Source organism: Fundulus heteroclitus, chromosome 20 (assembly GCF_011125445.2).
Source record: "Fundulus heteroclitus isolate FHET01 chromosome 20, MU-UCD_Fhet_4.1, whole genome shotgun sequence".
NCBI lineage: Eukaryota > Metazoa > Chordata > Actinopteri > Cyprinodontiformes > Fundulidae > Fundulus > Fundulus heteroclitus.
The window spans coordinates 23,091,937-23,103,137 of NC_046380.1; the positions used below are offsets into that span (position 1 = coordinate 23,091,937).

General features: G+C 34.8%; 1 long non-coding RNA gene across 1 annotated transcript; it reads right to left on the reverse strand.

The window, feature by feature from the left end:
* Positions 1-3,272: 3,272 nt before the first annotated feature.
* LOC118556672 lies at positions 3,273-7,247 on the reverse strand. Its single transcript, XR_004927286.1, has 2 exons — positions 6,883-7,247; positions 3,273-3,428 (listed from the first exon to the last, which is right to left on the reverse strand). It is a non-coding gene; the product is annotated as an uncharacterized LOC118556672 (long non-coding RNA).
* Between the last annotated feature and the right edge of the window lie 3,954 nt (positions 7,248-11,201).

Here is an 11,201-nt window from a genome sequence, read left to right on the forward strand (position 1 = left end):
AGTTTAGGTCTTCTACCATGTACTCTGTAATTAGTGTGTTTGGAAATAGCATTTAAAGAGCAAAGGCTGAATAAATGATTATTTTTTTTCTTTTGTGTTGCTTGAAATGTTTTCAATCTTGACATAATTCTCATCTGGAGGGTTTCATGTTAAAATCAGATTTGAATTATTTTTTAGAAATAATCTTTTTCTAGTTAACATTGCTCTACATGTCAGTATGGAGGTCTGAACATGCCAAAATTGACTAAATAAATAAATCACTGAATGGTTATTTAATTTTTTTCAAGAAAAAATTTAAACTTCATCGATAACTTATTAGACATATTTAATTAGGTATGTCTGGAAAATGTATTTTTTAGTAGAATCATAACTATTAAATTTTTTTGCACAATTGTGTACTGTAATACATTATGAATTTATTTTATCTGTCAGTCTTAAGGCTCCCACATACTTGGGCGTACTGTGCATACTGTGAGCCATGCAGACTCTCTGAGGACTTTTTACCCTTTATAGTCGAGTGTACCTATTGCCTACATTTCTTGTGACAAATTCCTAAATTTGATGGTAAAATGTTTGATTAGATAGTTGAGTGCCTAGAGCCTTTTCTTTTCCAGCAGGCACCCACTGCACACATGTCAGGGTGAACAGAGAGGGACTGTGATGGTGTGCATCCTTGAGACCACCTGCTTAGAGCAGCTCTGTGTATCAAGCTCGGTGTTACATATAAAACAGTTTAATGTGAAGACTTCTTCCCACCGAGTAGTTTATAGTGTGACTCTGCGTGCGCTGCTGTAAAAATTGAGCTCTGCCTTGAGTATCTGCAGACTTGTGTCCGCGCAAGTTTGTGGGGGCCTTTACCCATCCAGTGCAGGTGTTCAGGGCTGACATGGCTCCCAACGAACTAACTGAAGCTGATGTACTGTGCAGGTTAACCAATCATATGTGGGCATCTATTTGACAAACCACATTGGGAAGTTTAAATTATTTTTGGGTGCACTGTAGCAAAGGTGCCTTGAAAACATCTTACTAATAGTAAAGTAATTACATCTAATTATCTATCTATCTATCTATCTATCTATCTATCTATCTATCTATCTATCTATCTATCTATCTATCTATCTATCTATCTATCTATCTATCTATCTATGAATTTCAGTTTTCATTTTAATGTTAATTAGGTATTTGATCAGTTACATTTACATATTTATAGGCACAACTATTTTTCTATTGTTCATTTCCAATTTTATTTTCAGTTATCACTTATATATTACAAAAGAAAAAATAATAAATAAAGATTTATTTATTTACTACATCATGGCATTTCAGGTCCCCATAATCCTGTGTAATGTGAGAGTTTTTTTTATTTTTTTTATTTTAACAGACTGTTATCAGGCTATCCTACTTACATTGAGCCTTGTGTTTATTATATGATTAATACTCTAATGCTCAGAGTGTACGCCCTTCAATATTTGTTGCTGCTGGATTTAAACCACATTAGAATATGTCAGCATTTATATCTGCTGTACCTCTTGTCTTTCGACACATTTAGTCCAGAGACCTTGTAACCTGCAACCCAAAGAGCCTGCTCAGTTCTGCATGTTTTGCGCTGTAATGTGGGGTTCATGATATCAGACTCGGAGGCTGCGTTGTGGTGCTCTGACATGGTGAGATGCACAGATTGAGTCCGTCAGGACTAAAAATGTCCTCTTTTCACAGGGTTGAAAACACTCAGTGAAACAAAATGTTTTTTGTAGTGCATTAGTGAATGGGAAATTGTGCTAAATGTGCCACAATTCAGTAAGTACATCATAAAATGAATATTTATCAATGTAATAATTTCCATCAAATTAGAAGTTAATGCTTTGATAGATAAGTCTTGATGAATTTATAATAAATGATTAACTTTGTAAATACTTAAGTAAGACATTTTAAGCTCAGATTATTATTTCAGGCATATTTTAGTTTTTTGTAGTTCTGTTTGGCAGAACACTGTGAATTTATTTTCTTACCCATCAAAGTTGTGTATTTAAAAATATTCATACATACATACATACATACATACATACATACATACATACATACATACATACATACATACATACATACAATACATACATACATACATACATACATACATACATACATACATACATACATACATACATACATATTTATTTGACAAATGATTTGCTGAATTGTGGCACTTTTGGACTTCCATAGTTTGGGTGGCAAGTTGCTCACACCTGACTCAGATCCTAAACTGGGTACTGATTTCACAGTTTGACCACAGATACACCACGCAGACTGAAAGTATTTGCTGGATGTTTTCTTCACTTTCTAACGCTCATTATTGGATGTATCCGTGTTTCTGTGGGGTGATTGTTCAGAAGAGTGATCTTCTAAAGGCAAAATCGACACTGCATTTTAAAGACATACAGAGCATTTGTGCCCTCTTCTGGTTTTTGCTGGAATCACATCATCATGTAGGAAAACAGCTGTCAAGTGATCTTTTCAGGGAATGATGGGAATGACCTGAATTTGTTATAATGCTTGAACTGATCCAACATCTCCTTACTGTCTTCATTTAATATGCTATTTTTTGATCTTTTTAAATCTACAAAGGGGAAAGAGTTTCATAAAGAACATAATTAGATACAATGAAGCATATTTAACACATTGTCTTTATTTATGTGCTATTAGAACACAACATTTGAGTGCCTTTTGTGCACAAAATCAATTTTTATTAGAATTCTGCTTTTTGTTCTTTTTTTTACTTTTATACTGTAATACATTGCCTATTGTTTGTCATGTTAGTTCAAAGAGATGTTTCCTTTTTGTCCTACTTTCTATGGCTATTCAGCTATCATGCCACAATGAATCATTGAGGACTCATTAAAATGCTCATCTAGACTTGTGTAAACCCAGGGGAAACTGAAGATGATAACTGCTGTAAACATGAACTACAAGTAAAATTGAATAGCTTCATCTCAGAATATTTCTTTATCATTATTATTTTCTCTGTGATATGGCTGTGCTGTGGTTGAGCCTTTAGCTCATTTTAAAGATAAGTTGTTGTGGTGTTGTTGGCAACAGCTGAACTGATTCAGACTTCTGTTGTGTGTTAGCTACAAGGCACCCGGTGCGCTCTAATTTTCCCTATACATGTGACGTGATGTACTTGTGGTTCAAAAAGAGCGATTATATGCAAAGAGCGAGGCCCTCTCTAGGACCGGTGGGTGAATTACTGTCGCACTGTTTTACCTTCTCCTTTACCTGTTTGTCTGGTGATGCTGTTTGTTGATGAGTGTCTGGTTGGTTGAAACCTGTGATGTAGTGTACTTGATCCCACTGACCGGATGTTTAAAACTCCTGTGTCGAAATAAAACCGTAAAGCTCTGTGATCTCTGCTTCCTGACTGAGAATCCAACCTGTAAGACAAATTTCCACCATGATATTATTTACTAAACAATGAGGACGCTAAACGTGAAGATTGTGGGGGAAAAGATTATTCATAACAGACCTAGTATTTACCATAAAAAAATATTTTCAGTTGTTAAAACTTAATTAATTTCTTTTTATCTACATGTTAAAATTATACATTTTTAGACACCTAAGAAAAACAATTGACATGGCTAGCAGTGGTGAATTTCTTTTCTTTTCACTTGATCATTTGAAAAAGGAAATTCATAGAGTCACTACACACAGCCTGATTGAGGTTTTTTTTTAATCTCTATTCATTTTGATTATTAAGACTAAAGACACTATTGTCACCATGTGTGTTCACATGGTGACTTTCTTTTTGAAACACACACTGGTTCAGGATGTTCACGGACGACATATAACACGCAGGCACAACAGACATGATATTTTCACACTTTATATTTATATATATATATATATATATATATATATATATATATATATATATATATATATATATATATATATATATATATATATATATATATAGAAAGAGAGAGAGAGGGAGATAGATAGATAGATAGATAGATAGATAGATAGATAGATAGATAGATAGATAGAGTCAGTTGATTGCACTGACAAACAGACTTCCTGAGAAGCTTTAGTCTCAGGAAGTCTAGGCTATCTGAGTCCAAAAAATCCGATATTAGTCCCTTTGCGAACGATATGGATTACTGTGTTGTTGCATGAATTAATCACTAAAGGTTCTTCAATGATACACTCATGCCCACAGTAACTACTGTGCAATTATCTTAAGCTTTTGTTTACAGAACAAATTTTTTTTCTTATCTTACTGCTTAGAAAAATCAAAGTTCAGTTTGTCCAAAACTGTATATTATACAGGACTAATGATAAATAAAAAGTTGGGTAAGACACAAGAAGGTTATTGCTTAAGAAGCTGACGAGTTCTGTATCCAAGCATTATATTTGAAAGTTGAGTGTGATACATGTCTTGAGATAACTCTATTACATGTACATACTGTATATCAGATTGACAATATTTACATTAGTTCAGAAACTGAATTTTGGGTTTTTATTTGCTGCAAGCCACCCTTATCAAAATATTACGTAAGAAAAATGAACAGAATATACAGTATTTCTCAGTGTGTAATGAATCTACATATATGGTTTCACCTTTTGAATTGAATTATTAAATTGAATCACTGTAATATATATATATATATATATATATATATATATATATATATATATATATATATATATATATATATTATTATTATTATTATTATTATTATTATTTTATTCTATTATACCTTAAAGTTTAGTTTTTATCCCTTGCAGCACTAACATTTTGATTATGGAAAATCCACTGAATAAAAGCTACATTTAATGGAAGTTAAATGTAAATGTTTTTAAGAGCTTTTAACATCATTCACTCACCTCTCCTAAATTAAAAATTGTTGACATCTCTTTGGACAATTTTGTGGGCATTTTCAAACTCAACAATATTAGACTGAGTTTCCAAGCAGACTTACAACATGTGGTTGCCCTCGCTGTTCTTTAAACTGAGTCTTGGCATTGACGGTGTAGACATTATCCTTGAAGAATAGCAAAGTTGCACCAGGTGTTTGGTATAGTATCCAAACAGACTTTTTCAATTTTCTCAGGATGCACATGCTTTTCATTTAGTCCTCTGTGTGTTTTAGACTCACGGGGAAGGCTTTTAGCCATTCAGGGTAACGTTTTGCACTCTGGGTCTGATATCTGCAGGATCTCCCGTCTAAGTCTAGCAACACAACCATATTTTCTTCTTTCTCTTATTAAGCATTGATAAGCCCTCATTTAAAATGCTTTTTGGTCTCCATTTTCCAGCTTTGTGCTACTCCTAAGTGAGTACACATTAAAGCTTAAGATAGCTCACACCCTGCATTCTTTAATGAAAAGAGCCGCAACCAATGTTTATATAACTTCAATAGAGGGGCATCTCCACAGCGCACAAACTTATCAGTTTAATTGCACATGTGATTACAAGCAGCTTATTGAAAATTCTTCAGTAAAGTGTATTTTTTTCATGTTGCCTATAGCGCTTTATGGCTTTCCTTTAGTAAAAGAAAAGCTTTGTGTGCTTTTTCATTCTTATCAGATGTAATTTTAACTTTGGCTTAGAGGACAATCAAAGGACATTGTAATTGTTTTTAGATATTTTAGCCATTCGTGTTCTCATCCTCGGGGATAAGTTTGAGGAGGATGCATGTTTGCTGTTCAGTCATACTGAGATTCATTTCTCAACAATTCACATTAAATTGATGCTAAAAAAAACATTGTGCAGTTCATCCCTTCGCCACACGATGGAGAAACCGCAACAGAGAAAGTGTTTATGAACGTCAGCATTAAACTGCTGACAATCATAATTTGCTCCTTGAAGTTTAGTGAAATGTTAGGTGGCTACGGCTACACCCTGAGTTTTGCAACAGAGTTTGCATAAATCAGCTGATTACATCTCTGTGCGGATTTGGCTTTCTGGTCCATTGGATGAGAGCCCCCTCGCCAGCAGAGCACGGCACAAACAAAATTCAATTTGTTCCACCTGAGAAACCCCTGCTCAACAGGAACATGTAAAACAAGCAGCTGTGTTCACATTTTTCATCATGCTGGAAGGTATTTCACTGGCAGACAAGTTAAAAGGGATCTTCCTCCGTCATATTATCAAAACATCTGTGTACATGGGTATTAAATACACGTAAAGCAAGGCGATAATTAAATAGATTTCTATGAGCAAAACAGAGAGAAGGGTTAAGAAGTGTGACAGAAAAAGTAAAAGTAAAGCAAAAAAACAAAAGATTTGCCAGAGTTCAGATGGACATTGCAATATATGTGCCTGTTCTTTGTCAATTGTTAATCTGAAGAGCACGGATGTAGGCTCCCCAATTTCTACCAACAACTGTATTGCCAAAATAAAAATGAGTGATTGTGAAAGTCGCTTTTACACATAATCAGTGCTCTACAGCTGCTGTAGCTGTCCAAATTGTATTCTGAGGACACCGTGCATCGTGCCATTAATATTGTCTGCAGTTGTTTCTCCACAACATGTTGTTGCCCCTAAAAGGTCACCACAAGCTAGAGCTACACATGTCATGAATGAGAGAGAAATAAGAAAAACTCTGACGCCAGCTGCAAGCGCCTCCTTCATTTGCCTGAAACAGAGAAAGAAATAGCTGCTACTGCCTCTTATTATTATAGGTAAACATGCTGTAGGAACATTTGTGGAGAGCAGTTAAATAATTATTTATTAATGTAAACTGTGGACATCAACAGACATTTTGTACTTAGGAGACTCAAAAAGTAAAAACCACTGCTGAAGAAAGCGTCTTTTTTACTTGTTTAACTTTTTGCACACAAACAATACTTGGTGGACTTGGTGGCTTTTTTGCATTAGCTTACCGTGGTAAGTCCTTTAGCTTTGTGTTGTTCTGGTTCCTATATCCAAGGTTTAAACTGTTTCACAGCCCCGGGTATAGAAGTGCCTCCAACAGAAAGATTGTTTTTGGTGGGGAACCAGAAATCAGTTCTTCCTACTCGTGTTTACTTCCCCTGAGCTCATCCACAATTCCTGCATAGATGAATTTTTAAGCAAACAAACATACAGCTTTGACAAACAATAGAAGGACTGATACATTTATGTTTCCCATCTTTCAAGATTTTTGGGGTTTTCTTGTTTTAAATGTGAGATGTTGACTCTAAAATAACAGATTAATTTCAGAACTATTTAAAAAAATAATTCAACACTTCCTTTTTATATAAAAAAAGGCAGCAGTAAGGAAAAAAGATTATTTAAAAAAAAAACAATCAACAACCAAGAAACACATCTCTGTGTAATTTCAAAGACATACTAGTTTTCTGCTTGTCTGGAATGAAATATGCCTCATCAAGTTCAGATGCAGCTGTGGAAAAAAAGTTACATAAGTCCTCTCTGGTGACTTAATTGCGAGTATATTTCATTATAATTAACGCACAAATGAAGGCCAGCACATCAATAACACGCTACTGCTTTCCAAGAGTCAAAGTACAGCTAAATTATCATTATTTCTAGGTTGAGCCTTCTGCACCTCTTTGTTCATCTAATCCACATCAGAATAATGAACAGTAAAACACTCTCCAGTGTAAGCCTCTGGAGTACTGGTGATGAACCTTAGATTATATATATATATATATATATATATATATATATATATATATATATATATATATATATATATATATATATATATATAACTAGTCAGAGTTACTTTATTGCAATCGGGTCTCTGTCAAACTTCTGGTTTCTTTCAGGGTTCGGACGGAAATTACTTGCTTTCATTGGATTAGTGTTAGAGAATATTTGGCATTGTGGGATCAAAGCAGAGACTCTCCAGATGATAGTCTAGACCAGGTCAAGATGCATTTCTGTGAAAACATCAACATCAGGTCTTTTTTCATATTTTGCAGTCTCGCGGTATCAGACAAAGATCGGAGTGCAAATTCAATCCATCAAATGAGCTAAGGAGATCAGTAAACATAACTTTGATGTGTTCATATGTTAGGCCTTTTTATTTTTTTTACTAAGCTCTTAAACCTAAAATATTAATAAATAAAGAAAGAAAGAAAATCTGGGTTTGCACATGTATGAATAAAATTGCTTTATGGTGATAGATTTAACTGAAATCCTTCAGTAGCCTTCAAGGTCAAAGCAGAACCGCAAAAGCTCCATATTCTGACATTTCCTGCCATGCCTGCCTCTTTGAAGTGCAGGAGTGCAACAGGGTACTGTCCATACTGCATGCATAATAAATGAAGCTTGGGGATACTGAGTCACAGATGAGCAGGCCCGTTTTTGTCACTGTTGAGCAAACTTTTAGTCACAGCAAAGAATAAACGATATCCTACATGCACCACAAAATGAGCACACATATTAATGGAGATTAGGCACAAACTGCATGGAACATATGCATGGTGGATATACAGTGAAAAATAAATAAATATGTGACTTTGTGAGTCAGTAAAATGGTTGTGCAGGTTTAAGAAATGCCCAAAACATGATGATCATTGTCACATGATTAAAGATTGTAGGCTGTTTATTAGCAGTTTTCCATAAAATCTTATTGCAACTTTTGCTATATACTTGAAATGTTCTTACTTTCCTTACCTTTAGATTATGGGCAGAAATTGTGCATAAAGAAAATTAAAATAAAAAACTGATTAGCTTCTGAAAAGATCCTTTCAATGCAAAATGTACACGCCCATGTTTGCTACAAGATTTGGCCCCTGAAGACTTATGTATGGGTTCATTCAGACCACATTTTTCCATACGATGCTCTGATGCTTTTCTTGTAGCTATTAATTGACCCATAGTAGAGTAAATGGAGGTATTTTGGAGGATAACATAACAGTAGCTGCACAGTGGTGCAGTGGGTAGCACTGTTGCCTTGCAGCAAGAAGGTTCTGGGTCTTTCTGCATGGAGTTTGCATGTTCTCCCTGTGCGTGCGTGGGTTCTCTCCAGGTACTCCAGCTTCCTCCCACAGTCCAAAAACATGACTATTAGGTTAATTGGCTCCTCGAAATTGTCCTTAGGTGTGAGTGTGTGCCTGAATGGTTGTTTGTCCTGTACCCCGCCTCTCGCACAGTGAATGCTGGAGATAGGCACCAGCAACCCCCGCGACCCCATGAGGGATTAAGCGGGTCAGAAAATGGATGGATAGATGGGCATAACAGTATTAAGTGCTAAACGAGCTCTGTTCTATTACTATTCACTTTAAATGTTCTGAGATAAGCTAGTCAAATTGATTTAACTTATTAAAGGATTTTATGTTTAACAACATTATTGGAGAGGATTTTGTATTTATGTGGTTATGTAAAATCCCAAAAGTTAATAAATGTTCCAGTAAACTGTCCTGTTCTCGTTGTTAGTTGCTCAGTTTTCCTTCTAATCTGGGGTTCTGATCCCAGCCTTTTAGTCAAGATGCTCAAACTTTGCTATGTGGGGTTCCAGACTTCTCAGGAAAGTTTCCACACCCACAGAGCCCATATTACTCTGTCTGTCTCCAACAATACTTAGTTATCATAGGATCAAATGAGCACATACATAACATTTTCCAACAAGCTGCAAGAAAGGGAAATTGATGTATCTAATTGTAGAAGGCACAAATATTAACAAATTAAAACAGGTAGTAAACTTTACGTCACATAACCAGAATTCAGACAGATCAATATAGAAACAAAGACAAACTTTAGAAAAATTATAATAAAATTTTTTAAAAGTTAATTTATTTGAGAACTCAATTCGCTAAGCGAAACACATTATACAGATCAATTACACACAGACTGGCGTTTTCAAGCCTTTGTTGCTGTTAATTAGGATGGTTTGCTGCTTAAGACCAATAAAAACACAACATTTAATTTCTTAAATTAGAATATTTTATCAGACCAATAAAAACATTTTTATAAACAAAAGTGGGTTTAATGAAAAGTATGTTAAATAGCTTGTTAAAAGGTTATTTTCAAAAGGGACTTTTAATCTGACAAACGAGCCTTATGGGAACACATATTTTAATTAATTGAATATGATTATAATTAAAAAGCCATATACCCTGACGAAAATGAAGGAGAGAGAAAAAAAGCTCAAGCAGTTTTCATTTCTAAGGATCTTTGGATACAAGAATGCAATGCTGGTATTTCTGAGCCCTGGCTTCCTCTGTTTTCTGTAATTCTCCACAGCGGCCACCGTCGTTAAGATGCCGGGCAGGTTTGGCCTCGTGCACTGGGCAACACGGGGCTAGATGACTCAGTGCTAAGGGTCTCATTAGCTACAGACACACCAGCCTGGAAGAAACAACAGCATATCACTGATAAGGCCAAGCAAAGTACAGCACTGTGACACTTTGTCAAGCAAACTCAACTAGTAAATTATGGTCTGCAAATGAAGCGTGACGAGCCCATATTTCAGATTTCAGCAACCATATAAGTAGATATTATACATTCTCAACATTTTGCTGCTTGTGTTTGGATTCAACAGACCTACTTTCCCATATCTGAAAATCAAATGCTGTTGCACAGCAACTACATGGTTAGGTAAAAACAGAAAACAAAAGTGGTGCAAAAACATTTCTTCTTGCAGACAACGCTCTGCGTTGTATAATTCTTATGAATGGTTCTTGCTGCGTTGTGGATGTGGAAAAAGCTTAACAAGATTTCTTATTTATATCTCAGCCATGTCTATAGATATGTTCAAAGAAATAAGACACAAGCATTAACCACAGGTGCCTCTTGATATGAACCTGTATGCATCAGGTACAAAACTACTGAATGTCTATAAATATGCACAGTGCTTTGGGAATAAATGGTTGTCTTTACTCGCCATCTGTCGTCTCGTCTTTTCTCATATAGCTACTGAAATTTGGAAAACTCCAATACTAATCTTCTGAAATGAAAGTGGTAAAAAGATTTAGGCACGTCCTTTGTCAACAATATGAGAAATATTCTGAAATTAAAAATACGTTTTGAATCCTTAATCATTTGTTATGATTTTGTTATTGTAATTTCTTATAGTATTTCTTGTGATTAAAACTGTCCTTTTTAAAGAGAGTTAATAATGAATAATTAATTGAATATTTAAATCAAAGTACACACAAAATCTAGATCTATTCATATATGAATGTTTTCTTTGTGTACAAAAACATATCTCACACACATTGATTTTATTTTATTAATTTTGCCTATAGTATGG